This window comes from Acomys minous (genome assembly GCF_964271855.1).
Source record: "Acomys minous genome assembly, chromosome: 9".
Classification (NCBI taxonomy): Eukaryota; Metazoa; Chordata; class Mammalia; order Rodentia; family Muridae; genus Acomys; species Acomys minous.
In genome coordinates, this window is record NC_140490.1 from 56,430,544 (window position 1) to 56,456,585 (window position 26,042).

The following is a 26,042-nucleotide window of genomic DNA, read 5'->3' on the forward strand; positions in this document are numbered from 1 at the left end:
ATGAAGGTCTGGAGGTCGCTGCCGGCAGCTAGCGCATTTATTTTCCAGTCCTGGTGGGAATCTCTTTGCCTTGGGCACCGACCCTCGGTAAGAATGACGGGAAATTGGAGCTTAGCGTGTTTAGGGGAGGGGCAAGTGTGGGTGAGAGGAAGATCTGGAGTACAGATAACAAGCTTGAACATGGAGTTCAAAAGAGGGGGGTTAGGCTGGCCAATAGGAGAACCGGGGGTGCCAGCAGCCACGGAAGGAGGCTTGGTGGGGTGGAAGGTGGGGAGGATTTAAGCCGAATGGCTTTTCTCAACTCTGGGCAGTGTGGGGTCAGTTTACAGTGGTGGGTGAGACTTTGAGCAAAGGGAAGTAGAGATAACAGACAAATACCAGAGGCAAAGAGATCCTTGTGAGGGCGTTGCCGTGGCTACAATGGTCATAATAAGATGTGGGGGTGGTAAGGGATGAATATGATGGTTCTGGAGCTGGCGAGGAGGCTTCGGGTTGGACTTAGCTGATTCCCTAGGTGTGACTGCTCCAGAGAGAAGGGTCTTCATGTGGGTAGCACACAGGAAGATGCTGTCAAAGAACATCTCTAAAGAAGGACGAGGTCTGGGGAAGAGGGCAAGTGGGGTCTGAGATGCTGGTGTGACAAGGGGGAGGGAGTGACAAAGCTGGAGAGTGGGTGAGGTCCCACGGCGGGAAGAGGTCGGGCCTCAGAGACAGGCTTAGGACCACTCTACATTGAGGCGATAGCTGATGACAGGGCATATGGATGGGGTTTCTGAGGGCTCCGAAGGACTCTAAGGACGTGAGAGGAAGAAGAGGCAAGTGTAAAGAAGGTGGGCCAGACTACTACAAAGCCACAGAAGCTGATGGAAGGAGGAGAAGGAGGCGGGTGGGCGATGGGTAGTGCGAACTGCCGCAGTACAGTACCTCGCAGCGCTAGACTGATGGTTCTGATCCACGCATTCTCCTAAATGTAAGCCTTAAGAGAGCATCTCCTTTTACAGATGGGACCAGTGAGGCCAGGGACGCAAGTGCCTGGACCCACCTCACAACCGGCGTGGTGTGGCAAAATATGCCCCCCAGAGGGACTTGTATAAGAATCTGGAGACTTTTAAATACGTTTTCAGATCTCTGAAACTCAAGGATATATTTTGAATTTTTAAAGAGAGGTACTTGGTCTTTGATATGAAGAGACTCCATTGAATCAATGCTACCCACAATCCAAAGGCCAGTGGGTGAGTTTGTAATCTGTGAGCACATCGGTTCCACCAGATCCCCTCTACAACCTTTAGGATGAAGCTATGGGGCTTGGAGTGTCAGCTGAAAACCTTGATGCACCACACGGAATCATCCTCACCTTCAAAGCTCTTCCTTCCATGTTTTCATTAGCATCTCACCTGGCCCATCACCTCCTCAGTTCTCCCTGGTCACCTGGTCACTTGCTGATACACTGTGCATGGGAGTGGGCCTCTTCTCTCTGAAGTAGGAGGAGCTGTTGAGGAGACTGTGTGTCTGGTCTACTGTTCTATCTTAACATTCAGAGAAGTTCCAGGGACATAGTAACTGCTCAGTTAATCGGTTTTTGACTATCGGGGTTGGAGCCACTTGTTCCAGGCAGTCTTCCCTGGCAATAAGTGATCTGCCTCTTGCGCCATTTAGGGCCTGCTCTCATGTGCTCAGTGAGAACTTGGGCCTCTCTTGGGTCCAGCCTTTTCTATGTTGGCTTGTAACCGTCTTTGCAAATGACTGCTCACCGTCCCTGAGCTTGGAGGCCCATCCAAGTAGCTTATATATCTCAAAAGTTTGGCAGAGTTCCTTGCCCAGTATAAATCTGCTACCAATGTCTACTGGCTATTGAGTGAACAAGGAAGAAGGGAATTGGCAGCTATAGTGAGAGAAGAAGTCTCCTATCCCTGGAACTCTAGGCCTGCTTTGTGGCACAGGCAGGAGACACCACCCTTCCAAAGAGAAAGCTACAGCCTCTACCCCTTGTTGCCTCATTTCTGATTTTCTTTGGTTGGCCTGCTTGCAAACTTTCCAGCAGAGCCATGCCATCACTGTGTTCCCATGAGGATCAGCCAACAGGGAGATTTGCCCTCTGGGAGGGAGAGAGGTACCCAGAAACTGGCCTGGCTGATGTTTATCAATGTGCCTTTCAGTGAAGATTGCATAGTGTGAAACAGAACAATGCAATTGCTTAGTAATGGCTGTCTGAAAAAACCATTCTGGCCAAAAGGAGTTTCTACTCAACCTGATTTGGGTGAAGTAACTATGAAAACTTGAAAAATCAAATTCCTGGATGAAAGTGGCAAGCACATTCTAAGAATGAATTCAGCTAAGCTTTGGCGTTCTAGCTCACCTTACTGCCTGGTAGGCCCCAGAGGCGAGGATTAAGGCAGTGATTTGTTAACTAAATTGTGGCCTGGAAAGATCTGGTTCTTAGGGCTGAGGAGAAATACACTCTGACAGAGCACATGAGAAAAGAGATGAGGCAAAGTTAATGAAACCAGTGTCCTGTTGCCTTTCTTGTTCCAGGCCCCATGGCCCACATTTACAACCTTCCAACTCTCACTCCATCCCCAACTCCACACACCTGATCCTAAGCCACACATCCTTGTTCAAACTGGATTCCACTGGTGTCGCCTCTGAGGCTGGAGTTCAGAAGCAAGGGGGAAGGTTTGTAGCTGGAGGGAGCTTTGTGATAGAAAAGCTTTAATCCCAGCACTCGAGAGGCAGAGGCAGATGAATCTCTGTAAATTCAGGCCAGCCTGGTCTACAAAGTGAGTCCAGGATAGAGAAGGCTACACAGAGAAACCGTGTGTGTGTGTGTGTGTGTGTGTGTGTGTGTGTGTTGGTTGTGGTGGTGGTGGCGGTGGTGGTGGTGGTGGTGGTGGTGGTAACAAACCAAACCAAACCAAACCAACAAGATTAACATATCTTTATATGCATTTGTGTGTGTGTTGAAGCCAGATGTCATTCCTCATGATATTTGCTTTTTTTTTTTTTTTCTTCTTTTTCTGTTTTTGAGACAGAGACTTTTGCTGGCCCGGGACTCACAAGGGTAGGCTGGTTGACCAGTGAGACCCCCCGGGGATCTTCCTTTCTGCTTCGCTTGTTCTGCAATTATAGGCATGTAGTGGAAGTTTTGGTGTATTTTTAAAAACTCAGTCATGTTTTTGTTCTAATCCCAGTTGTGTGACATGGGGCTGCTTCAGACTGTCCACAGCAGCAGACGATTTGCCTTGTGCAGGCTCCTCTGAGAGGGGCATGACAGTGGTCAGCTGTAGAGAGTTTAGTTCTGAGGACTCTGGAGAGGGAATAAATGTCAGATCCCAGAGAGAGCAGTGGGCTCTGAGGAAGAAGGGGGCTGCGGCTTCTAGTTGCTCTTGCAGTTGGATGAGGCGAAGTTGAAGGTAGCCTGAAACAAATATTGGACTTGACCCAAGGAACCCGACAGCCTTAACCAGCAGAAAGTGGTTAAAGAGAACTACGCCCCGTCTTCCCACTAACTTTCTTTCTCTCCTACCTGGTGTTGGGGTGTTGGAAGGGATTGGGGTGGACAAGGGTTGGAAGGGAGGTGGAGGTTTAAGGAGCCCAATAAAACAGATAAAAAAAAAAACACACACTACACAGGCACATATTAGCATGTCCAGTTTCTTGTTTGCTTTTAGCATAGGTTCTAGGACTAGATCTCAACTTGTTTTGCTTGTTTTTGTTTGTTTGTTTTTTGCTTTTTTGTTTTTCGAGACAGGGTTCCTCTGTGTAGCCTTGGCTGTCCTGGACTCACTTTAAAGACCAGGCTGACCTCGAATTCACAGTGATCCCCTTGCCTCTGCCTCCAAAGTGCTGGGATTAAAGGTGTGTGCCACCATGGCCTATTTGCCTCCTGGGTGCCCTGGGTGGGGCATGATCTCTGCCAATTCCTTACATGGCATGTTTATTGTTTTAGGTAGTGTAAATCATCTAGAGATGATCTACAGCACATAGGCAATTTTGTGTAAGTTCTGTGAAGTATTGCCAGTTTTTTTAAAAAAAAATATTTTATTTTATTTTTTCCAACTCCTTAATTTCTCATATTATACATATCCTTTCTAAAATGATCTAATTCTCTTCAGCAGATTGTATTTCTCTGTTAACTTTTCATATTTATTTATTTATTATCTTTTAAAAATTATTTTATTTTTGTACATATACATTTATATTATTACACATATATACAATAGATTACCTATGGCAAGAAGAACTGTGACACAATCAGGAATTATATAAATGTTACATTCTTAGTGTTTTGGTTATTGATATTTGACAGCCTTGAAGAAGATGTCTTTCCTATTTTGATGCATCTAAATTTCTTAATGTAAATCAATCTCCATCACATATTGTCATTATCAACTTAGAACACCTATCTAGACCTAAAAACATCTTAACCCCTAAACAATTAAGCTTCATTGTAAAACTAAGCTACCTGGTCTTCAACTCCCTCAGGGACTTGAGAAGGAGTAAACTTGATTTTTTGAGTATGCCAGGAGTGCAGGTTAGTAGCTTTCCAAATGAAAAGATGACAGAGACAGTTTTCTACCTGAATAGTGACCCAAAACTCTCTATAACATTACAGCATCTTCTTCAGCCTTCTGGCCCAATATATCTGACAGACATATTTGTGAGGCCGGAACTACTGAGGACTTGCTTACCCTGTCTTGGCAGAGTTTGGCCATCAACTCTGCCTGCATCCAAGCTTGCCTATTTTTAGGTAGAATTCTATCTGTGGTAGATATGAGGACCTTTTGCCCAGTGACTAATTTTCCACATTTGAAGCCAACTCCTTAAGGAGGTACTTTGATGCTCATCATCTTCTTTGAGGTAGGCTGGATGTTGCCAGGAGTTAACCTGTCTCATTATCAATGAATCTTTAAATTAATAAACACATTTTTAAAATGCCATATTCTGCATGTCTCTGGGGTTTCTGGAGACCTTGTCTTTCTATAGAGTCGTATCTATCTGCTGTACCTAAGATGTATATTCTTGTGATAAAAGTAGACTAGCAATTGACATGACCATGATTTAATCTACTAACATTCAATTTGTGTAACTTATTTCTCCTAAACAGCTTGATAGCACTTTCAAAGCATTGGAAGTAAACCTTGTGTTATAATTGAGTTATATGGGTGCAATAAGTCATATTAGAGTATATATATATATGTGTGTGTGTGTGTGTGTATGCATATATATATATAATGTATGTGAAGAATAATCTTACATTTGAATTCTATACCACTGTATCTAGAACTTATTTTGCAACTATATATAAAATTCCATATCAGCAAATTAAAAATATTTTCTGAGTGACAATTGAGGCATTAAGTTGAGGAGTAGATTCACTCATCTACTTTTTGTTCTATCTTCCCTGTACATTTCTATATTCCCACTTTTTTCTTTTTAACTACTTTCTCCAAAGAGCATGTCAATGTCCAGTTTGCTGTGAGGAATGCATCCTGTGTGGTCTGATCCAATGTCAGTGTCTGGTTCTTTTGTTCTGAAAGCATATAATTTCTCACAAGCATTATACAGTCCTAAAATTATGTGTGTAAAAGGTGTGCGTGATGTATAGAAAAATTAAGGCTGGACTTCTGCTCTTTGTATGAGCAGGAAAAGAACACATCTGTAAATCTTCATTCATGCCATATGAAGAATAGCATCTAATAGTAATTCATAGGGGTTCTGTAGTCCACAAGAAGCATTGTCTATGCTGAGACACTCACGTTTCAGCCAGTCTCAGCTTCTCCCATATGGTGGGATTAGCAATATAAGTTACCTACTTGTTCTGCAGTTTAAATTCTTCACATCCTGATTGTAGCCCCCTGTATTACCATTTTTATATAAGAGACTTGAGGATCCAAAGGGTTCTGAAACAAGTCCTGTAGACACCAGTGGATGACTGCCTAGGACGGTATGCAGTCCCACCACTGCCCACTGCCCCAAACCTCTCAAATAATAAGCCCCTTCCACTGTACACTTGGTAGAAGTTATGGGCAGGATGGGATGTCACAGAATTTGGGGGAACTGGCTGATGTGTATACATGATGTCACACAGAACCTTCCTTTGGTCTGCCACTCTTCAACTGCATACCTAAAAGCAAAAGCATTGTTACCATCTCCCCTGCTTTACACTCCCTTGTTTACTTTGTCCTGACTAAGTACCTTAGTCTGGACTGTCATTGTGCAAGACCTTACTAAAGTGGACAGTGATCTTGGTCAAGCACTTAGCTTTGTTGGTCAGATGAGTCATATGTTTGACCTTGAGCTCAGGTGCCCATAGCGACCTGTGCATGGTGCCACTTATGATCCATGTTCAGTGAGTGGTTAAGGCACCGGCTTCTAGTCCTGACACTTAGAGGACAAAGCAGGAGGGCAAGGAATTCAAGGCCATTTTGAGCTACATAACCAGACTGTGTCTCAAAAAACAAACCAAACAGGAACAGTACAAAGACTCTATTGATTCAATCTGTCAATCTTCATGCCTTCTCTCATATAAAAAAAAAAGAAAAAAGAAAAAAAAAAAGAGTTCCACTGTTGCAAAAACTTTTTTTAATATTATGTTTTTGTTTTGTTTTGTTTTCCAAGATAGGGTCTCTCTATGTTAACCTTGGCTGTCCTGGAGTAGCTTTGAAGACCAGGCTACCCTCGAATTCACAGCAATCCGCCTGCCTCTGCCCCCCAAGTGCTGGGATTAAAGGCCTGTATTATGTTTCTTTTTTAACCTAAACATTTATATTATTACACATAAATAAATTAAACTACATTCAGCAGGAAGAACCAAGAGACAATCATGAGTTATATAAATGTTACATTCATAGTGATTTGGCTATTTGTATTTGGCAAACTTGAAGTAAATATCTTTCCTATCTTGTTGGGTCCAAGTTTCTGAACATCAATATCTACCATATCTCATATCTAGTAAGTTAAAACACCTATCTTGATCTAAAAACATCTTAACCTCAAACAACTAAGCTTAATTGTAAGACTAAACTATCTAGTCTGCAACCCCATCAAAGACTTGAGAAGGAATAAAACTTAAATACCTGAGTGAACTGAAAGTGCAGGTTAGCAGCTTCCAAGATGAAAAGAGAGTCCTGGACTCTCTTTGTAGACCAGGCTGTCCTCGAACTCACAGTGATCCACCTGCCTCTGCCTCTGCCTCCCAAGCGCTAGAATTACAGGCGTGCACAATAGCGCCCAATTCTAATGGCTGCTCTACACACCAGCTTTAGCACTCTGCTCCTCCAAAGTCCTCCTGACATGCACTTTCTCTCGTTGGACACTCCCCACCCCACCCACTCCCACTCCACCCCCACCCCCTGAGACAGGGTTTGTCTGTGTAGCCCTGGCTGTCCTGGAACTTGCTCTGTAGACCAGGCTAGCCTCGAACTCAAAGAGTAAAAATGTATAGCCCAGGCTGTCCTGAAACTCCTGATCCTCCTGCCTCTGCCTCCTTCAGCAAGTCCTAGCTGTGTGTACCAACCACCACGGCTTACGCTGTTGCATCTGACTTTTGCATGTGTTGGGGGCTCTAAATTCAGGTTCCAAGCTTTCACAGCAGTGCTTTATTCACTGAGCCATCTCTTCAAGCCTGTGTGTGTGTATGTGTGTGTCTGTGTGTGTGTGTTGTAGTGTATTTAGCGGAAAGGTAAAATGGAGCTTTCAAGGCTGGAGAGGTGAGCTTTAACAGTATCTAACAATCCCAGGAAAGTTCTTAGAATGTTGGCTCAGTGGGATCTATAAAAGCATTGTATGATAGGCCCTGTCCATGAGGGTTAATTAACTTCAAATGTCTGGTGTGCTTTCTTAGGCCCAGGGAGACACAGGTTAAAAGGCCTCGGGGAAGATGGCGAAAGACAACATGAGGCTAGCCTCTTGTGGTGTGTGCTGTTGACTTGGTTAACTTGCCACATAAACCAAGCACAACCGCAAAGGGAACTGGAGGAGTGTTAGGAGTTACATTTATTGATTTATTGTTTATGTTAATTTAGTACCAGCTTGTTTTGCTGCTGTAGATTATGCTTATCAGATAGTACACGATAGCAAGACCCTTTTTATTACTAGAGAATATGCCAAGATTCCCTCCCCTCCAGTAAAATCTATGAATAGTCAATCAAATCCATAAAGCTTACATACCAGCATGACATAGTATTTGCATACAATCTATTCATATCTTTCCTTATCATTTAGATAATCTGTAGATGACTTATAAATGCAATAAGTGCAAGGGCTATATACACTGCTGTTGTGCTGTTTAAGGAAGAATGAAAAGAAACAAAAGCCCATGCGTTTACTCCAAGAGCTTGCTCCCCAACTCCTCCCCCCCCAAGTATTTTCCATCTTTGGATGATTGGATCTTTGCGAGTAGAATCTACATACCTGCAGGGCCTACAGGCTGTCTTCAGGGTTGGGCGTGGTGGTGCATGCCTATCCTAGCAAATGGTAGCTGGATGGAGGAGGATCAGGATTTCAAAGTGGGCTAGGGTGTAGGCTCTAATAGGATGGCCTGAGATACATGTGACCCTGTCTCAAAAACAAACAAACAAACAAACAAAAAAGAAAACAAAACAGGAAACAACAAAATATGAACCAACGCTGATTGTTTTCTGGATCAGAGTATGCTTCCTAGTTCCTTAAACATATAACTGAAGTACGTAAATGCCCTTGATCACTCAGACCTCTGGCTTTAATTACTCATTTCCCACATCTTCTCGGCTTCTCTGTAAACACGGAAGTAGATTTCATGTTTCATTGCCTGACTACTTTCTTGTGTGACTTCCTTTTCCTTGCCTTCCCTCCATCCCAGGGATGGAACAGGACTCAGCTCTGAAAATGCTAGGGAGGCATTCCCTACACGGAGCTAGCTATCCCCCAGCCAGGACGGTTTCTAGTTTCACTTGGTTTTGGGGATGGCACACTATTGCTCAAGGTTTGTGGGTGTTGTCAGTATGTCGGTAGACACATGCTTTCCTTTTCCTTTTTCGTGTCTTAATCTGTTTCCAGAACTTACTGTTGTTCCCAGCATAGGTGGGAATCAGCTGGAATCAGAGGTGGAAGTGACGCTCCCCGTCAAGACTCACTCTTGCTATTGAGTTCAGGTGGTGGCAGTGTTGGCGGGAAGCTGCTCCTGATTGGAGGATTCGTCCAGGGCTTGTGCTACATCAAAAACGGGACTTTATTTGGTCCGAGAAAGTTGCATTCCACTGACAGAACAGCCTCATGGCCATCACCCTCCACCTTCCATGGGATGTGGAAGTTTGAACCCGTTGAAGCAAAATTATTTCTTCACTTTGTTAAGGAAAACAAATTTGCTAAAGAAAAGCATGAGTATGCCTTAGATGGTGGAGAAAGACCTGCAAAATTAACACCTAGATTTGAGTCACAGCTCAAAGTCACTTATGGAAGGCACATACATTGAAATGAAGCACAATATACTGTTAAATTGCCTCTGTGAGTTTTCCCTTCCCCCAGTCCTCCCCCCCACCCCTTTTTTTTGAGACAGGGTCTATGTAGCCTGGAAACTTAACTATGTAGACCAGGCTGGCCTTGAACTCACAGAGATCCACCCATCTCCAGAGTGCTGGGATCAAAGACAAAAGTTACCTCATCCAACACTACTTCCCTTTTGAAGGACAGAGGTCTTGTTATGCAGTTCATGGTGCATAGCAAATGCTAGGATGATTAGTATATGCCACCATACACACTTACCTTACTCTTAAATCTTTTTTCATCTATCTGTCTGTCTATCTATCTATCTATCTATCTATCTATCTATCTATCCCTTTGAGACAAGGTCTCGCTATATAGCCTTTGCCAACCTGGAATGAATCAGGCTGGCCTTGAACTCAGAGAGATTCACTTGCCTCTGCCTTGCAAGTGTTGGAATTAAAGGCATGCCCCACCACACCTTTTTACATCTTTAGCCTCTGAATTTGGTACTGGTGACTGCCTGATGCCTGGACCCTGAATGAAGGATGCTCCTGTGGAGCTTCTGCAGTCAGGATTACACACGACACATCTCCTGCCTCCACAATCGGTACAGCTCTGCTCCCTCAGTACCCACTCTAAGCTTCCTATTCTGTAGAAAATCAGTCTTTCCAGACAAGGGATTGTGGGTCAGCAATGGCTTTCCCGCAGAGGTTTATATATTTTACTAGGAGATTCTTGGTAATATTACCAGTGTCTTCATTTAAGTTAATTTCTCTCCAGTGCAGGGAATTTGAGGTATGTGGCATAATAAGCTATAATATATATATCAGGCTAGCCCCAAACTCACAGAGCTCCATCTGCCTCTGCCCCCCCTGAGTGCTGGGATCACAGATATGCATTACTGCCCCTAGCTGTAGTGCATATTTAAAAATCTTTTATTTTAGAGTGTCCTACACCTCTACCTCCCTCCAACCCCCCAGTACTAGGTAGGAGAGAAAGAAGATTAGAAGGGACAGGGAAATAGACCTCTTTATACTTGTAGTTCCTGCTGATTAGGGTCATCATGTTTTTTTTGGGTAATATCAATCTCAGTTGTCTGGGTATCTAACAGTCCAGCTAATCAGCAAACCACACTGCAAATGCATCAGTAGGATGAAACAACAGCAGCCTTCTTCCTCCTCAAAGCATTTTCTCCAAGCTCCTCTCTGTCTCAGGGCTCTGATATTTATTCCTCTCAGAGTCCTCAGAGTTCAACTATCTCAGCTGGCAAAGCCCACCCCCTCTCTGAGCCTCATGAGGCTGTTATCAGCTATGGCCAAACTAAAGCAGCCCATATACCACACTTGGGATTAAAACAAAAGCATTACATAACTGGGTTGTAAAAGAAACCAAAACTTAGCCAGGCATGGTGACACCTTTAACCCTAGCACTCGGGCGGCAGAGGCAGGTGGATCGCTGTGAGTTAGAGGTCAGCCTGGTCTACAAAGTGAGTCCAGGACAGCCAAGATAACATAGAGAAACCCTGTGTCAACCCCCTGCCCCCCTAAAAAATAAAATAATAAATAAATAAATAAATAAATAAACAACCCAAAACTTCTTCTACAATAAGCCATGTAGATAATTTTGCCTGGGAGAAGGGGTCCTTTACAACACCCCTCCCTGTGCAAGAGACTGCACATTTTATAAACCATCCTAGCTCAGTTGCTTCATGTCTATTTCCTTGTCTATAAATAAATAGAAGTGATGGTTTTATAATCATTTCCTGCTCTAACATCTCTGATTCCATGAAATAAATGATTTCTCAGTACTGGTGAGAGAGAAGTCACCTCCTTTATGTTTCTGGACACTCTGAACTCACCAGTTCTTATAATTCCCATTGAACATCCACATACCCAGGCACATGGCAGCATAACTCACAATAGCTGAAAAACGGAAGCAACCCAAACTTCTATTAAAGGATGGATGGACAAATAAAACGTGAGAAATACATGCAATAGAATTCATGGGTCTAAAGGAAGAAAATCAGACATATACTATAACATGAATGACAGCTCAAGTCTATGTTAAAAACAATAAGCCAATACTGTGTTCATATATACACAACATATATACACACATGCACACATATATACACACACATGCATATATGCACACATACACATATACACACACATACATAAACTTACACACGTTCATATACATACATGTGCTGGTTAGTTTTTTTTGTCAAATTGAAACAGTCCAGAATCATCTGGAAAAAGAGAATGTCAGTGGAAGGATTAAAGAATTGCTTCCATTAGATTTACTGGTAGGTAAGTCTGTAGGGGCATTTCCTTGATTAATTATTGACTTAGGAGGGCCCAGCCCATTGTGTGTGGTGTTACACCTGGGCAAGTGATCTTGAGCTTGAGTTGTGTAAGACAGCAGAATAAGTCATTGAAAAGTAGGTAGTAGGTAGCATTTCTCCAAGGCCTCTTGGAGAATTCTATCGTCCAGGTTCCTGCTTGAGTCTCTGCCCTGACTTGTGGTAAAAGCCATTACGTTTTGGGTGGATTTTCCTCCTGTTCTAAGCTCCTGGAATAAAGACTCATGAGACTCACCTGCCCTTGTCTCTGCCTCCTGAGTGCTGGGATTAAAGGCATGTGTGCCACCATGCCTGGTGGGTATAAATATTTTAAATAATCTAATAAAGAATGTCAAAGTGCCTGGGCGGTGGTGGCACACACCTTTAATCCCAGCACTTGGGAGGCCTCTGTGAGTTCGAGGCTAGCCTGGTCTACTAAGAGAGTCCAGGATAGCCAAGGCTACACAGAGAAACCCTGTCTTGAAAAAAAAAAGTATCAATGTGACTCCCAAAATAATTGTAGTTTTACCGCAAGGAAATTGAGGCATAGAAAGTTTTCCTTTGTTTCTCTTTTCACAGTGGAAATTATGTTGAAAAACAAATCTAAGTATTGGAGAAATGACTCAATTGTTAAGAGCACACTGCTCTCCCAAAGGACCAAATTTAATTCCCAGCATTCACATGGGGGCTTACAGAGATCTGTAACTCCACCATACACACACACACACACACACACACACACACACACACACACACACACACACACACACTAAATCTTGAAAGAAAGAAAAAAAGAAATACAAATCAGGATTAGAGAAATGGCTTAGTGGTTAAGAGCACTGGTTACTGATTGCTGTTCTGAGGTCTCTGGTTCTGTTCCCAGCACCCACAGGGCAGCTCACAACTGTTTGTAACTTGGGTTCCAGGGGATCCATCACCAAGTTGTGGCCTCCATGGGCACCAGGCTTAAAAGTGGTGAACAGCCATACATGAAGGCAAAAGATGTTGTTTTTAAAACAGTAAAATCCCAATCATTTGATTTTTACCAATAAAAACTCAAGAGCCACATGCTGGGGTGAAAACTTACTAACCGGGAGAGTCAGAGAAAGCACGGAGCTGACCTTCCTACTAAGCCAATGTCCCAAAAGGAAAAACCCTACTCAGCACACATCCCAGAAGGAAAAAGCCCAAAAGCCAAAAGCCAAAAACCTTTTCTTCTTCTCCATGCTGTCTTAAATATCCTTCAATTCAAAGTCCCTCCTTTCTGTTTAATCCCTGTCAGATGGTTACTTGCTCCATCTCTTGACCTGGGTAAACTTTATTTAATCATGTTTACAGAAAGCTTTTGGATTAAAGGCATGTGCTAGAGGCTGAGCCATTCTACAACTAGAAAGAGGTTGTTTGTTTGTTTTGAGACAGGGTTTCTCTGTGCAGCCCTGGCTGATCTGAAATCACTCTGTAGATCAGGCTGGCCTTGGACTCACAGAGATCTGCCTGCCTCAGCCTCCCGAGTGCTGGGATTAAAGGCCTGTGTCTCCACAAGCCAGCCTAGAAAGAGTTTTTACATTTTACAATCTCAGGGCTCACAATCGGATCAAATATCCTGCAACAAAAATACTCATACACATAATAACAATAAAACAGTAATACATTTTAAAAATCCCTAAATTCCACTTGTAGTGGAATTGTATCACATGTGTACACACTTGGTACTAGATCAATAAAACATCTGGAAACTTGGTTTTGTTCTACTGGGGATTTGATGCCTTGAGTGTTTTTTGTCCTCCAGAGATAGAATTATTGTTTATATGTGCAGGTCATATTGGGTTTTGGGATCTGGAAATGGAAGAGGATCAGAACTAATGCATCGTGTGGATTTACAGATTGTGGTGATGGCTGGGCCTGGTATCACTTTTGGCTGCACTGAGCACAAACCCAGAAGGGTGTTTCTCCATCTTCAACCTCAGTGACTGTGGGAAGTCCAGGCTGTATCTGGATGTTTGGCCCATTCTTGGGGACCTCCCACATGATGAAGCAAACAGCCTAGTGAAGATCCTGGCCTTGATGAGTTCTTGTCAACAATGGACTGCAGCTTTGTGATACCAGCCTACTAACATTGAGCAGTTTCTTCTTGTTTCTTCTTCTTCTTCTTCTTCTTCTTCTTCTTCTTCTTCTTCTTCTTCTTCTTCTTCTTCTTCTTCTTCTTCTTCTTCTTCATTTATTTGTGTGTGTGTGTGTGTGTGTGTATGGGTATTTTGCCTGCCTGCATACATCTGTGCGCCACTTCTATGCCCAGTGTCTTCAGAAGCCAGAAGGGGGTGTCAGATCCCCTGGAGCTGGAGTTAGAAACTGTTCTAAACTGCTGTGTGCATGCTGAGAATTGAACCTGGATCCTCTGAACGAGGAGCAGCCAATGCTTATGGTGGCTGACATTTCTCCAGCCCAAGAAATTTCTTTTTAGAGGCAAGTGATTTTGTTGATGGAATGTGTCACTGAGCACTGGAACATCTTGCTGTTCCTCGGCTTGGGACCCTGGGGACCTTTCAGCTTTGGTTCACTATTGTTTTCTGTACCGAGAGACAATTCAAATGATTGTATTAAAGATAGTTGATAGCTAAGGAAGGTCTAAATTAAACATTTAGTGTTATTATTACTCTATGGGCAATTAATTTGTAGCATAAAGATGAAGATGTTTACTGACTTGGAAAGCCATAGGCTTTTTCAGATTTTTAAACTATTGAACCATTGTCAACAGGGTCACTTGGAAAACATACTTTTTTCTATCTATCTATCTATCTATCTATCTATTTTTTGAGATTGAGTCTCGTGAAGAAATAGTCCAGGCTACCCTCACTCAAACTTACTCTGTAGCCAAGGATAGCCTTCAATTCTTGATCTTTTCTTCAGCTTCCAAGTGCTAAAATTACAGGCAGGAGCCCCATGTGTAGCTTAGCTCCCCTCTCCCTACTCCCATCATCCTTGATGCATTTCATATCAAGTTCCCAAGTTCCAGTCCATGTGTCATGGCGTGTCGGAGTCTACTGTGATCCCACGGAAGGAGATGCGGCTGCTTCTGTTTGCAGAGGAGAACAGAACCATCCTGAGGGGAGCGGGGGCATGACAACATAGCAATTATCCCGGGTCACACAGCAGCAGAGCGGATGTGGAAACACTGGCTGCCCAGCTGTGAGGCCAGTGTTCTCTAGGCCAGCTCCCTGAAGTGTCATGTCCTTGGGCTGCAGGGGTCTAGTGGTTCTCCAGCTCCCCAAAGCGTCATGCCCTTAGACTACAGGGGTCTGGTGGTCCTCTCTTCCTTTACCTTGTCCGACCTTGGACAAGTTGCTGCAGAGTGAAGACCAGCAAACTAGAGTTCAAAGGGACACAGACCTTCATTGCCTGTCTAACATTTGGAATTTCCCTGGCTTTCCCTTTCCAGTCAGGGTCTGCGCTGCAGCCTTAAGCTCTTGCCAGTACTCTGGAGTGGCCCTGCCGCCTTGCTGTGTTAAGGGTACCAGTGAGGACAAGTCACGAGCCCCCCTTGTGGCCTCCTCCCACCCCTGTCAGCCTACACACACAAAACTCCCTTTTCCTGTTGTTAATTTTCTTATTTCTATTTATTTATTAGCCATTCAAGGACCGTCTATTTAAAGCAGTTATTGCCTATTTTGCAGACACTTTTAGGGATAGGTACACATTGTGGTGTTTGACCCTGAAAAATAAGTGTTTATTAATACTCCTGTAATGCTCCATATAAAAAAAAGCAACATTAACATCCTACGGCTCCCTCCCTGTGGCTCAGGCTAACCAGTCATCTGTGTCTGTGCTAACCATTTTCAGGCAGTGTTCACAAGCAGGAAGAAAAAGGGTCTCTTGTGTTATCCGTGAGTGCTGTGTAGCAGAACAATGAAGGAAAGGTAATTGGTTAAGATTTTTAGTGATTTTTTTCCCCCATTTTCAGATGCCTAGGACCCCTGTGGATATCCTGGTTGGGCTTGGCAAAGGGTGGGGAACAAAACTCGGCCTACAGGATCTGCCTCCAACCCTTTAAAACTGCCCATGTTGGCCTGGTTCAACACAGGCTCTCCAGACAGCCTTCTGTCAACTGTGGCTGTGGAAAACCATCAGCCCAGCAAATCCAGAGCCTCCTAAATACCAGCAATTGTCCCGCCCAGAGCCTATCTGTGCTTTGTGGGAATGGGCAATGCGAGTCAAGGAAATTACAGGCTACCTAGCCACCAGGCCTCCTGAAAAGATTACGGGGTGACTTGCTGATCTTTAGGTGGGTCAGGGGTTTTGAGGGAAGGTTGGATTCAAAGCCTGTACTTAGTGTTGAAAGGCTGAGTTTGGCGTCTCAGGGCGATACAGGTACTCCCGAGAAAGTGCCAGGCAAAGAAGAATCTGTCTGGGTTCCTGTCCTGGTTCCCACACAGCCAGAGGGAGTGTTGGTCATCCACCTTCCAAGGAACGTGAGCGCAGCACAGCGGCTTGTTATACTCTTGTGAATTTCAGAGTGGGAGCATGCAGCTAAAGCAGCTTCCATGGCTAGCTTAGATTTCCCAACACTTGTCATCAGAGGGGAGGCTACACCCAGTGTCTTCCGTGATAAAGCTGCCTTCTAAGGAGGCCCTCAAAGAGTTGGCCTTTGTTGTTGTTTTTCTTGAGACAGGGTTTCTCTGTGCTACCTCTGGCTGTCCTGGAACTCACCCTGTAGACCAGGCTGGCCTCGAACTCAGAGATCTGCCTGCCTCTGCCTCCTGTCTGTCCTGCTGGGATTAAAGGCATGGGCAGCATGCACCAGCAGGTCATTGCGCTGAGTGCTATACTCCGGGTAAGAAACTATAACAAAACTTAGTGTAACTTTCATCATAAACAGTTGAGCTTCAGCGAATCACAAATAGCTGTACTTCAGCCAATCACAAGCATCCAGCTGATCATACCACACCCCAATATAGCAAATGCCTGGCTGTGGCCAGCCAATCAGGTGATTTCTCTAGTTACTCCTATGCCCTATAAAAACGCTGCTGGCTTCTTGTGTGGAGTTCTATCAGCGTCCTCCACCACGAGTGATGCTTGAGATGTGAAAGGTTCTTTGCTCAAGTAGACATCATTCAATTTAACCATTTTTCCCTCCGGAGCAACCCTGCCAACACCTCAGCTTTATTTATTTATTTAGGTTTTTTGAGACAAAGTTTCTCTGTGTAGCCTTGGCTGTCCTGAACTCGCTTTGTAGCCCAGGTTGGCCTTGAACTCATAAAAATCCACCTGCCTCTGTCTCCCGAGTGCTGGGATTAAAAACGTGTGCTACCACTGCCCAGCTACATCTCAATTTTATAAACAAGGAGATAGTAAGTTTCTGTGGTAGAAGCCACCCAGCTTGTGATAGAGCAAACCAGTAAACAGTCTTCCCAAAGGAACATCTCAGTTCTTGTTCACTGAATTGTTCTCTTTAGTTGTTTTTCTCTCATCAAAATGTTTAATGGTCTCAGCACTTGGGAGGCAGAGGCAGGCAGATCACTGTGAGTTCAAGGCCAGCCTGATCTACAAAACAAGTCTAGGACAGCCAAGACTACACAGAGAAACCTTGTCTTGAAAAACAAACAAACAAACAAACAAACAAAAGGTGTTTTTGAGACAGGGTTTTTCTGTGTAATAGCCCTGGCTATTCTGGACTAGTTTTGTAGACCAGGCTGGCTTCGAACTCACAGAGATCTTATTGCCTCTGCCTCCTGAGTGGGATTAAAGATGTGTGCCACCATGCCCGGTTACTTAAAAAAAAATTATTGTAATTATTTTTGAGACAGGGTCTTTGTTGTAGCTCTTCTGTCCTAGAACTAACTATGTAAACCAAGCTGGTCTTGAACTCACAGAGATCCGACTTCTTCTGTGTTGGGATTAAAAGTGTGTGCTATCAAATTTGACTCAGATTCCTTTTAATACTAAATGGAGTTTGGTTATAGAAAGAAATTCAAAGAAAAAGAAGTTTCTCCTTTTAATTTTAAGATTTTGAGTTGCTGTTGTTTTTACACGAGAGGGGAAAAATCAAGTTCTAAGGCATTTTATTTGACATATTTTCTTAGGTACTTCATCGGCATCTGCTGTTTCAGCTTGTACTCCAAGGTCAGTCATTAGCTCCTCAACTCAGTCTCAGAGTTTATAACGGATGGTGGGACTTGTGTTCTTTCATCTAACGTTCCTCACACTCCCTACCCTGCCTGAGGGGCTGCCAGACTCCCTGTGGAGCAATGCTGAGGGTCCTGCTTCTTACTGGGGGTCCTTTGAGGTGTAATTGTTTGTGTCTTTTGCCTTTACCTGGTGACTGAAATTCTATAAAGTAGAACCATGGATAGGAGCAGACCAATGTGTTTAGCTTGGGCACAATTGTTAAATCTTTGAGGACTTCTGTTTTTTAATCTATCAAAGGATTCCATAAAAGGACATAAAGTCTAGGGCTGAGCATGGCAAACCCTTTCCCTAAAGGTCCATGTAGTGAAATATAGTAGATTTTTGCCAAATTTAACACTTTCAGTTACAGCTATAGAAGTATAAAAACCACAGACAATATGTAAACAAACAGGAGGGCCACATAACAATAAAGTTTTATTGATAGAATCTTTGAAGTTAAAAAAAAAGGCAAGAAAATTCATGCAGTTTTTGAAAGTCATAAGTAATTTCTATTTTGTTTTAAAATATTCCTATTTTTAAAAAGTAAAACGTTGTTTGTTTGCTTGTTTGTTTGTTTGTTTTCACAGCCAGTAGAAAAATTAAAATGGCATCCCACAAGATTTATCCCAGAGACTTTAGTTTGCCAACTGCTGGTCTGGTGAACAGACCCTGAACTTTGGGATCAGAAAAACTAGGATTTCAAGTGTTTGTCACTTGCCGGCTGTGTGACCTTGGGCAAGTTTCACAATCCTCTCTCCAGAGCTTGAAGATTTGGTGCACACACCGAAGATAACTAATGTCAAGTTTCCGGCTTTGCGAGAGGACTCAGTAACTGTGAGTTACTTTTTGATTTGTCTCAGTGAGAATCCATAGCCTGAGCACAAAGTCCATGCCGGGCCTTATAGGGCAAAAGAGGTTGAGAAGCTCAGCACACACAACATGCTCTTTGCCCTGCCTTCAAATGCACATGTGTGCACAGTGTGTTTACGTTTACATATTAGTCTCGAGGCTCTCCAGGGGGGCAGGGAGAGGTGACCTCTCGCTATGTCCAGCAACGAGGGCTTCTGGATTTTAGGTTGTACGGGAAATGCCTCTAGTTTAGCAGTTCCTTAATCTCTTATGATTAGAGATCATTAGAATTAGAGTGTCAGTTTGTTAGACCAGGAAGTTTAAACAAAAAATTTAAATGTATTTATTGGATGCTTTCCAAAAGGGAGATCTCAGTACTCAAACCTCCTGTGTTTGTCTCCATGAGCCCTGCAGCAGTAGAAGGGCATTAAGAGGCTGTGGGTGGAGAGTGGTGGTCGTGGTGGTGGTGGAGGTGGTGGTGGTGGTGGTAGTGGCGGTGGTGGTGGTGGTGGTTGACCCCTGGATTAGGAATTCTTCCAGATTTCAGAACTTGCCTACTTACCTGTATAGACTGAACCTGTGCTTGGGCATTTCAACACGTTATGGGAAAAACATTTTTTTGACTGAGTCTCAAAAATATTTTTTTCCTGCCTGGCTTGGAACTCACTATGCAGATCAAGCTGGCCTTGACCTCACAGAGATCCATCTACCTCTGCTTCCCAACTGCTGAGGTCAAAGGCATGTGCCGCCATGCCCAACCAAACATCACGGAATTTAAAGTGATTCATATATTGTTTTAGTCCACTTTCTGTTGCTATAACAAAATACTGAGACTAGGTACCTTATAAAGAGCAGAAAAGTTTCCAAAATTTTCTTGAGTCTGGAAAGTCTCTTTTTGGGGGGCCAGCAGCTGGTAAGGACTGATCTGTCCTTTCAAAATGGTGTCTTGGATGCTATGGACTATGGAGGTATGCTGTGTCTACACACAAGGAACAAAAGAGAGAATGACAATAAAGGTATAAAGGTATAAAAAAAAATTAGCCGGGCGTGGTGGCACATGCCTTTAGTCCCAGCACTTGGGAGGTACAGGCAGGTGGATTTCTGTGAGTTCGAGGCCAGCCTGGTAAACAAAGAGAGTTCCAGGACAAGCAGAGCTGTTACACAGAGATACCCTATCTCAAAAAATAAACAAACAAAAAAAGGTATAAAAAGTATTCTTTTTATAATGGTGTAAATGCATTCATGAATGTGGATCCCTCATGACCTGAACATATCTTAGTATGTCCCATCTCTTAACATTGACACATCAGGGATTAAATTACTAACACATCAGCTTTTTGAGTACACAAAATGTGTGTGTGCAAGCAAGCATGCTCACATGTGCACATGCACATGTATGTGGAGGTCAGAGACGGACTCTGTGGAGTCAGTTCTCTCCTTCTACCCTTACGTGGGTTCTGGGATCAAACTCAGCCACTGGCCTTGCATCGCAAGCCCCTTTACACACCGAACCATTTCACCTACTTGTAATATAAGGAAAGTCTGATGACACCAGTGGCCACACTCTGTCTTTAGATACAAGACTAGGGGTGGAACACAATAGGCTTATGTGGGCTGAGAAGATAAGGTTCAGGTGCAGAGTAACCTAAATAGAGTATGAGCAAGAGGGAACTTGCTGTCTATTGTGTCTTTGTTGTATTTGGCAAGTCCTCCAGGAAGGGATGTGAGGACTGCTGGAGTCTGACACTGCACTTCCAAGAACGAGACCTGGGTAGACCAGTAGTCTCTCTCAGCCTTGGTGTCTATGCCTGCATAACAGAGTAGTGTTTGGCCATGGATCTGTTCAGTATGGTGGTGCCATTTCATATATGGCTTTAGTAGTATCTTGCTCATACAAGACCGGAGGAGTTAGGACATCACACAGATGGAACTTAGTCCCTCGGACTCGTGTTCTAATATTCTACCGCCAAAGCTTCCTACTTTTAAATCTTCTAAATCTTACATCTATCTTGTTTCTTCTTTATTTGGTCTTGGGGGGATGGTATAAATGTTATTGAGTTTCATGAAAGGCCAGAAATAACTAAGCACACAACTTGTGTGCTAGCATTTCACAAGCATTTATTCCTTCAGACATTCAACAGCAGTCAGTCTGTCTTTAAAATGTGCTGAGTTTGTTTGTGACTTGAGGGAAGAACTTACACATGCCATGAAAGACACATGGGATGTGGGCCATATCTGTGAAGAGGTTTCCAATCTGCCCTTGGTTTTACACACAGGAATCTGAGGCATTCAATTGTCTTAGATCCATCTCTCCAGGCTTCTAATGAGGCATTGAGCTCACTTGTTGTAGTAGTTGTATTTTGTGCTAGGATTTTAGGCGTGCACGACCAAGCTCAGAGGTGTCAAGCTCTGGAACCTCGGCTGTTCTCGCTTTTTCATCTGTAGTGTGGGGAAGAAAATACATACGTCACAATGAGTTTCTAAGAAAGCGATGGCATGGCTCACAAATAGGGGTAACAGGGCCAAGGCCTAGTGGTACCTATAATCCCAGAACTTTGGAGGCAGAGGCAAACAACTTCTTTTTGGTCAGCCAATCTAGATTTTAAAAATGAATCTGGAAAAATTAGTAGCATTTCAGAGACATTAGGTGAGAGCACCGGCTCCCCTCCCCCCACATCTTTTGCATATGGCAGGGTCTTTTACTTACAGAGAACATATCTTTTCCAGAAAAAAGCTAAAAACTAACCAAACAAAAATCCCTTCCAGCAACAACCTGGTAATGACAGTTTAGCAGCTCAGAGAGCTCCCAGGAGAGCTTTGTACTCAGAAACGATGAGTGACCCGTAGCCATTGTATGACCAGATTGTTCTAGCGGAAGCCTTTTGTCAGCCCTGGTGCTCCAGGCACCACTGCCAGCTCTAGAGCCTCCCTTCTTGATCATCCTGGGTGACAGCCTCCCCAAAATTCAAGTCTCACAGGGTCATTGCACTTAGCATCCCTAATGTGACAGAATCTGATAGCTCACGTTTCACAAAGCGGTGCTTTGTGACACACACAGCACCCCTGTAAAAGTTGTCTTGGCCGGAGCCATATGACACCTGGTTATATTTTATTTCTCCACCTTAGTGATGGGGATTTAACCCGGGGCTTTGTTCATGTATAGAGTCTGTCACTGGCCAGGCGGTAGTGGCACACATCTTTAATCCCAGCACTTGGGAGGCAGAGGCTAGCCTGGTCTACAAAGTGAGTCCAGGACAGTCAAGGCTACACAGAGAAACCCTGTCTCGGAAAAACTAAAACCAAACCAAACCAAATAGAGTCTATCAATCACTGGCTTCTATCCCTCCTGATTGTCTTCTTGTCCTTTCTTTTCATGTGTGTGTATGTGCATATATGTCTGTGTATAAGTTCACATGTGTGTGTATATATATGTATGTTCATGCACACACATGTGGAGGACACTGTACAGTGTTTAACTCAGCCACTCTTTACCTCATATTTTGAGATATTGTCTCTCACTGAACATAAAGCTCACTGATTCAACCCAACTGTCTAGCCAGCCAGACCCAGGAACCACCCTCCCAGTGTTGGTACCTGGCTGTTGACAACTTTTACTTTCAGTGATTGTTTCTAGATCTCAGCAGGGGCATGTGTGTGTGTGTGTGTGTGTGTGTGTGTGTGTGTGTGTGTGCGTGTGCGTATGTGTGTGTGTGTGTGTGTGTGTGTGTTTCCAGGTGGGTGTGAGCTTTCTGACTTGCATCTGGGAACTGATGTGGGTACTCCTACAAGGCAGTATGTGCTTTTCACCACCAGGTCATCTCTCCGTTCCTCTTTGAAAGGTTCTACATAGTGATAGAGATTATTTTCTTCTTATGGTGTCATACGGGTTTGATTTTGACCTTTTTGTGATCACTATAGCATTTTAAAAATCAGCGAGTGGCCTTTCAAAGGAGCATCATTCAGAATACCCTAAGTTTATCTTCTTTTGCGCTTATGTAGTGTTTAGAAATACAGTTGCCCAGTTTCTTGGGATTCCCTGATTTTGTTCTCTCTCTCTCTCTCTCTCTCTCTCTCTCTCTCTCTCTCTCTCTGTCTCTCTGTCTCTTTTTCCTAATCTTCTCTCCACCTCAGCTTTGCTTCCATTCCTACAAGCTCCCTTTCACACAAGTGGGACTTCCCAGACCCATCAGTCCTTGCAGGAAATGCATCCTCATGAGCTTGGATTTCTTATATTTTGGGCTATCTGTCAGCTCTCCATCATTTGTAACAAAGTCTTGAGGTAATTGGCTTATAAATAAGAAAGGTTGATTGTGGGCTGGGGATGGCTCAGGAGGTAAGAACGCTAGTTGTGCAAGCCTGCTGACCCATGTTCAGATCCCTGGAACCCACGTAAAAAGCGGGGCATGGTCAGGCACCAGTCATCCTAGGGCAGGGTCAGAGGGGCTGGCAAGGGTGGTAGCAGGGATGAGAAGATCACCGGGGTTCCTAGCCACGAGCCTCCCCCCAGCTTCAGCAAGAGACCCTGTCTCAAGGGAGTAAAGCAGAGAATGGCTGAGCAGGACATCAATGTCCTCCTTTTGACAGTTTGTGGAGGCCTGGGAATGCACACATGCATGTGTATGTGCATAACACATATGCATAAGCGCAGAGCAGGGGTGGGTGTGGGTGGCGGGTGGGCTGGGGGAGGGGGAGGGAGGGAGGGAAGGAGGGAGGGAGGGAGAGGACACATAGAGAGAAACAGAGAGACAGAGACTGACACTTTGGCTCTTAGTTCTAGATGTTTCAGGCCATGGTCAGTTGGTTCAATTGTTTTCAGGCCTGGGGTGACGCAGTGGTGCCTTACGGTGGGAACATGTCTTAGTTACTGTTTTATTGCTGTGAAAAGACACCATGACTCAGGCAATTTTTATAAAAGAAAGCATTTAACTGGGGACGCACTTACAGTTTTATAGAGTTAGAAGCAGGCAGGCATGATGGTACTGAAACTGCACCATCGTACTGGGAACTGAGAGCTTTACATCGCGGTCCATGGGCAGCAGGCAGAGAGAGACACTGGGCCAGGCAAAGGCTTTTGAAACCACCTCAAAGCTCAAGCCCAGGGAGACACCTCCTCCTACAAGACCACACCTCCTAATCCTTCCCAAACAGTTTGTGTCTGGGACTAAGTCTTGGGGGGGGGGGCTATTCTCATTTAAACCACCTCAGAGCACAAGGAAGAGGATGCTGCTTGCTTAAGGCCAGGAAGTAAAAAAGAAAAAGGGAAGGGCTCCCATAGTTCATTCTGAAGACAAGCTTCGACTGACCTAACTGCCACCAACAATGCCTCACTCTTTGTTTCCACCATTTCCTGATAGTATTGTGGGCGGGAGACAATAATTTTCACAGTGAGTCTTTAGGGGGCGGGGGACATTACAGATCTAAAGCATAGCACTGGGAGAAATGGGTTTAATTGTTGTCCATGGCAGTTTCCTTTTGCTATGCCTTCTTGAATTGAAGGAGTGCAGATACCTAGGAGGGACAGAGCATCAAGCGAGCCACTTCCTCCTCTAAAGCTGCTTGCGGGTCAGAGCCTTCCTGCATCTGCAGAGCATTCTAGCATCTGCAGCCAGTCCACAGCCAAGCAGCTTCCACTCGCTTGGCCCCCAGCAGGCTCAGCAGCCAGTAGCTCCTGTCCTCCATGTTGCAGAAGGTCTCCATGACTGACCCTCCTTTTCTTGTTTGAGACACACACACACAAAATCTCCTATGTGGCTCTGTTGGCTTGGGACTCACTGTGCAGACAAGAGTCTCTTGTGTCTGTCTCTGGACCTTCGGGATTGCAGCTATGCACCGCCATGCCTCAATTCCTTTTTTTTTTTTCATTTTGGTTAACCCTTTCCTGGTATATTCCAACATGTTCCTTTTTCCCTGTGGCCCTAATATACTTTGGAGGGACACAAACCATTTAGGGGAAACACTTTAAAATTGACACATCTGCACACAAAGTTTCATTAGTTCTTTCACCATAGTGGTCCAGGTCGCACTGCTGTCACACACCTCCTGCAGATAAGGTTACAGACACCCATCCAGTCCTTTCAGTAAGTGACCCAGTCATCCCTGTGCCAGCCAGTGTCCTGGGAGAGCATGTTACCTATAGTGCCACGGGCATGGGCCCCGCAAGGCAGTGCAGGCTAAGTCCTGTGGGAGGAAGCCTGCCTGGTTTCCTTGTTTTGTTGCGATCTTTACTAAAAATGCCCAAAGCATGTGTGTGGTTTTTGTTTGTTTGTTTGTTTGTTTTTGAGTGCCTGGTCTGAAAAGCTTTCCCCAAGGTCTATGAGAACTGTGGCTATCTTCTAAGGTGATGGTTGGCAACTGTCTTCAGGGCGGGCTCGCTGGCTAGAGAACAAGAAGACCTCAGAGGACAGAGGAAGCTGAATGATGACATGGACAGTCCTCCTACGTAGAGGGCACCTAACTCGGGGTCAAGTTCATTGCATGCACGTGCTTGCCTTTGAGTTCTCCCTGAATCATATGAAGTCACTTCACGGAAGAGAGCGTTGCAGGCTATTTGATTATTTTGAGACAGTCTATGCTGCAAAGCTGGGACTTGAACATGAAATCCTCTTACCTCAACCTCATGAGTGACTAGGATTATACATATAAACCATCATGCCTGGCAATCCAGCCAACGTTTTACTTATTAATTTTGACACAGGGTCTTTCTATGTAGCCTTGGGTATCTTCTATATTGACCAGGCTGAACCACAGGAATCTAGCTGTCTTTGCTTCCTGTGTGCTAGGATTAAAGGCATGTGGTACTACACTGGCTATTATTATTATTATTATTATTATTATTATTATTATTATTATTATTATTATTATTTCATCATCATCATCACCATCACTATCACCACCACCACTACCATCATTATTATTATTACAAATTTTGGTATTTAAAATTACATTTGCTTTCTGTTGTAACAAAAACCATGACTGAAAACAATTTAGGAGAGGAAAGAGTTTATTTCATCGTACTCTTCCAAGCCATAGTCCATCATTGAGGGAAATCAAGGCAGAAACTCAAAACAGGGAGCAGAAGCAGAAAACATGGAGGAATGCTGCTCGCTGGCTTGCTCTGTGACTAATGATGAGCTAGCTTTCTTATACAGCTCAGGCTCGCTTGCTCGGGCTGGTGCTGCCCCCAGTAAAGCTGAGCCACCCATTAATCATCAGTCTAGACTGTCTT

General features: G+C 44.0%; 1 long non-coding RNA gene across 5 annotated transcripts in view; it reads left to right on the forward strand.

The window, feature by feature from the left end:
* The first annotated feature begins 309 nt into the window (after positions 1–309).
* The window catches only part of LOC311604807, a 71,825-nt gene continuing 46,092 nt past the window's right edge, over positions 310–26,042 (forward strand). For 4 of the 5 annotated variants that reach the window (XR_014781688.1, XR_014781689.1, XR_014781690.1 and 1 more), the window contains exons 1-4: positions 310–830; positions 15,644–15,720; positions 17,884–17,923; positions 18,556–18,802. This is a non-coding gene — a long non-coding RNA (uncharacterized lncRNA). The remainder of the gene's footprint in view (positions 831–15,643; positions 15,721–17,883; positions 17,924–18,555; positions 18,803–26,042) is intronic. The other variant, XR_014781691.1, reaches the window with a different exon arrangement.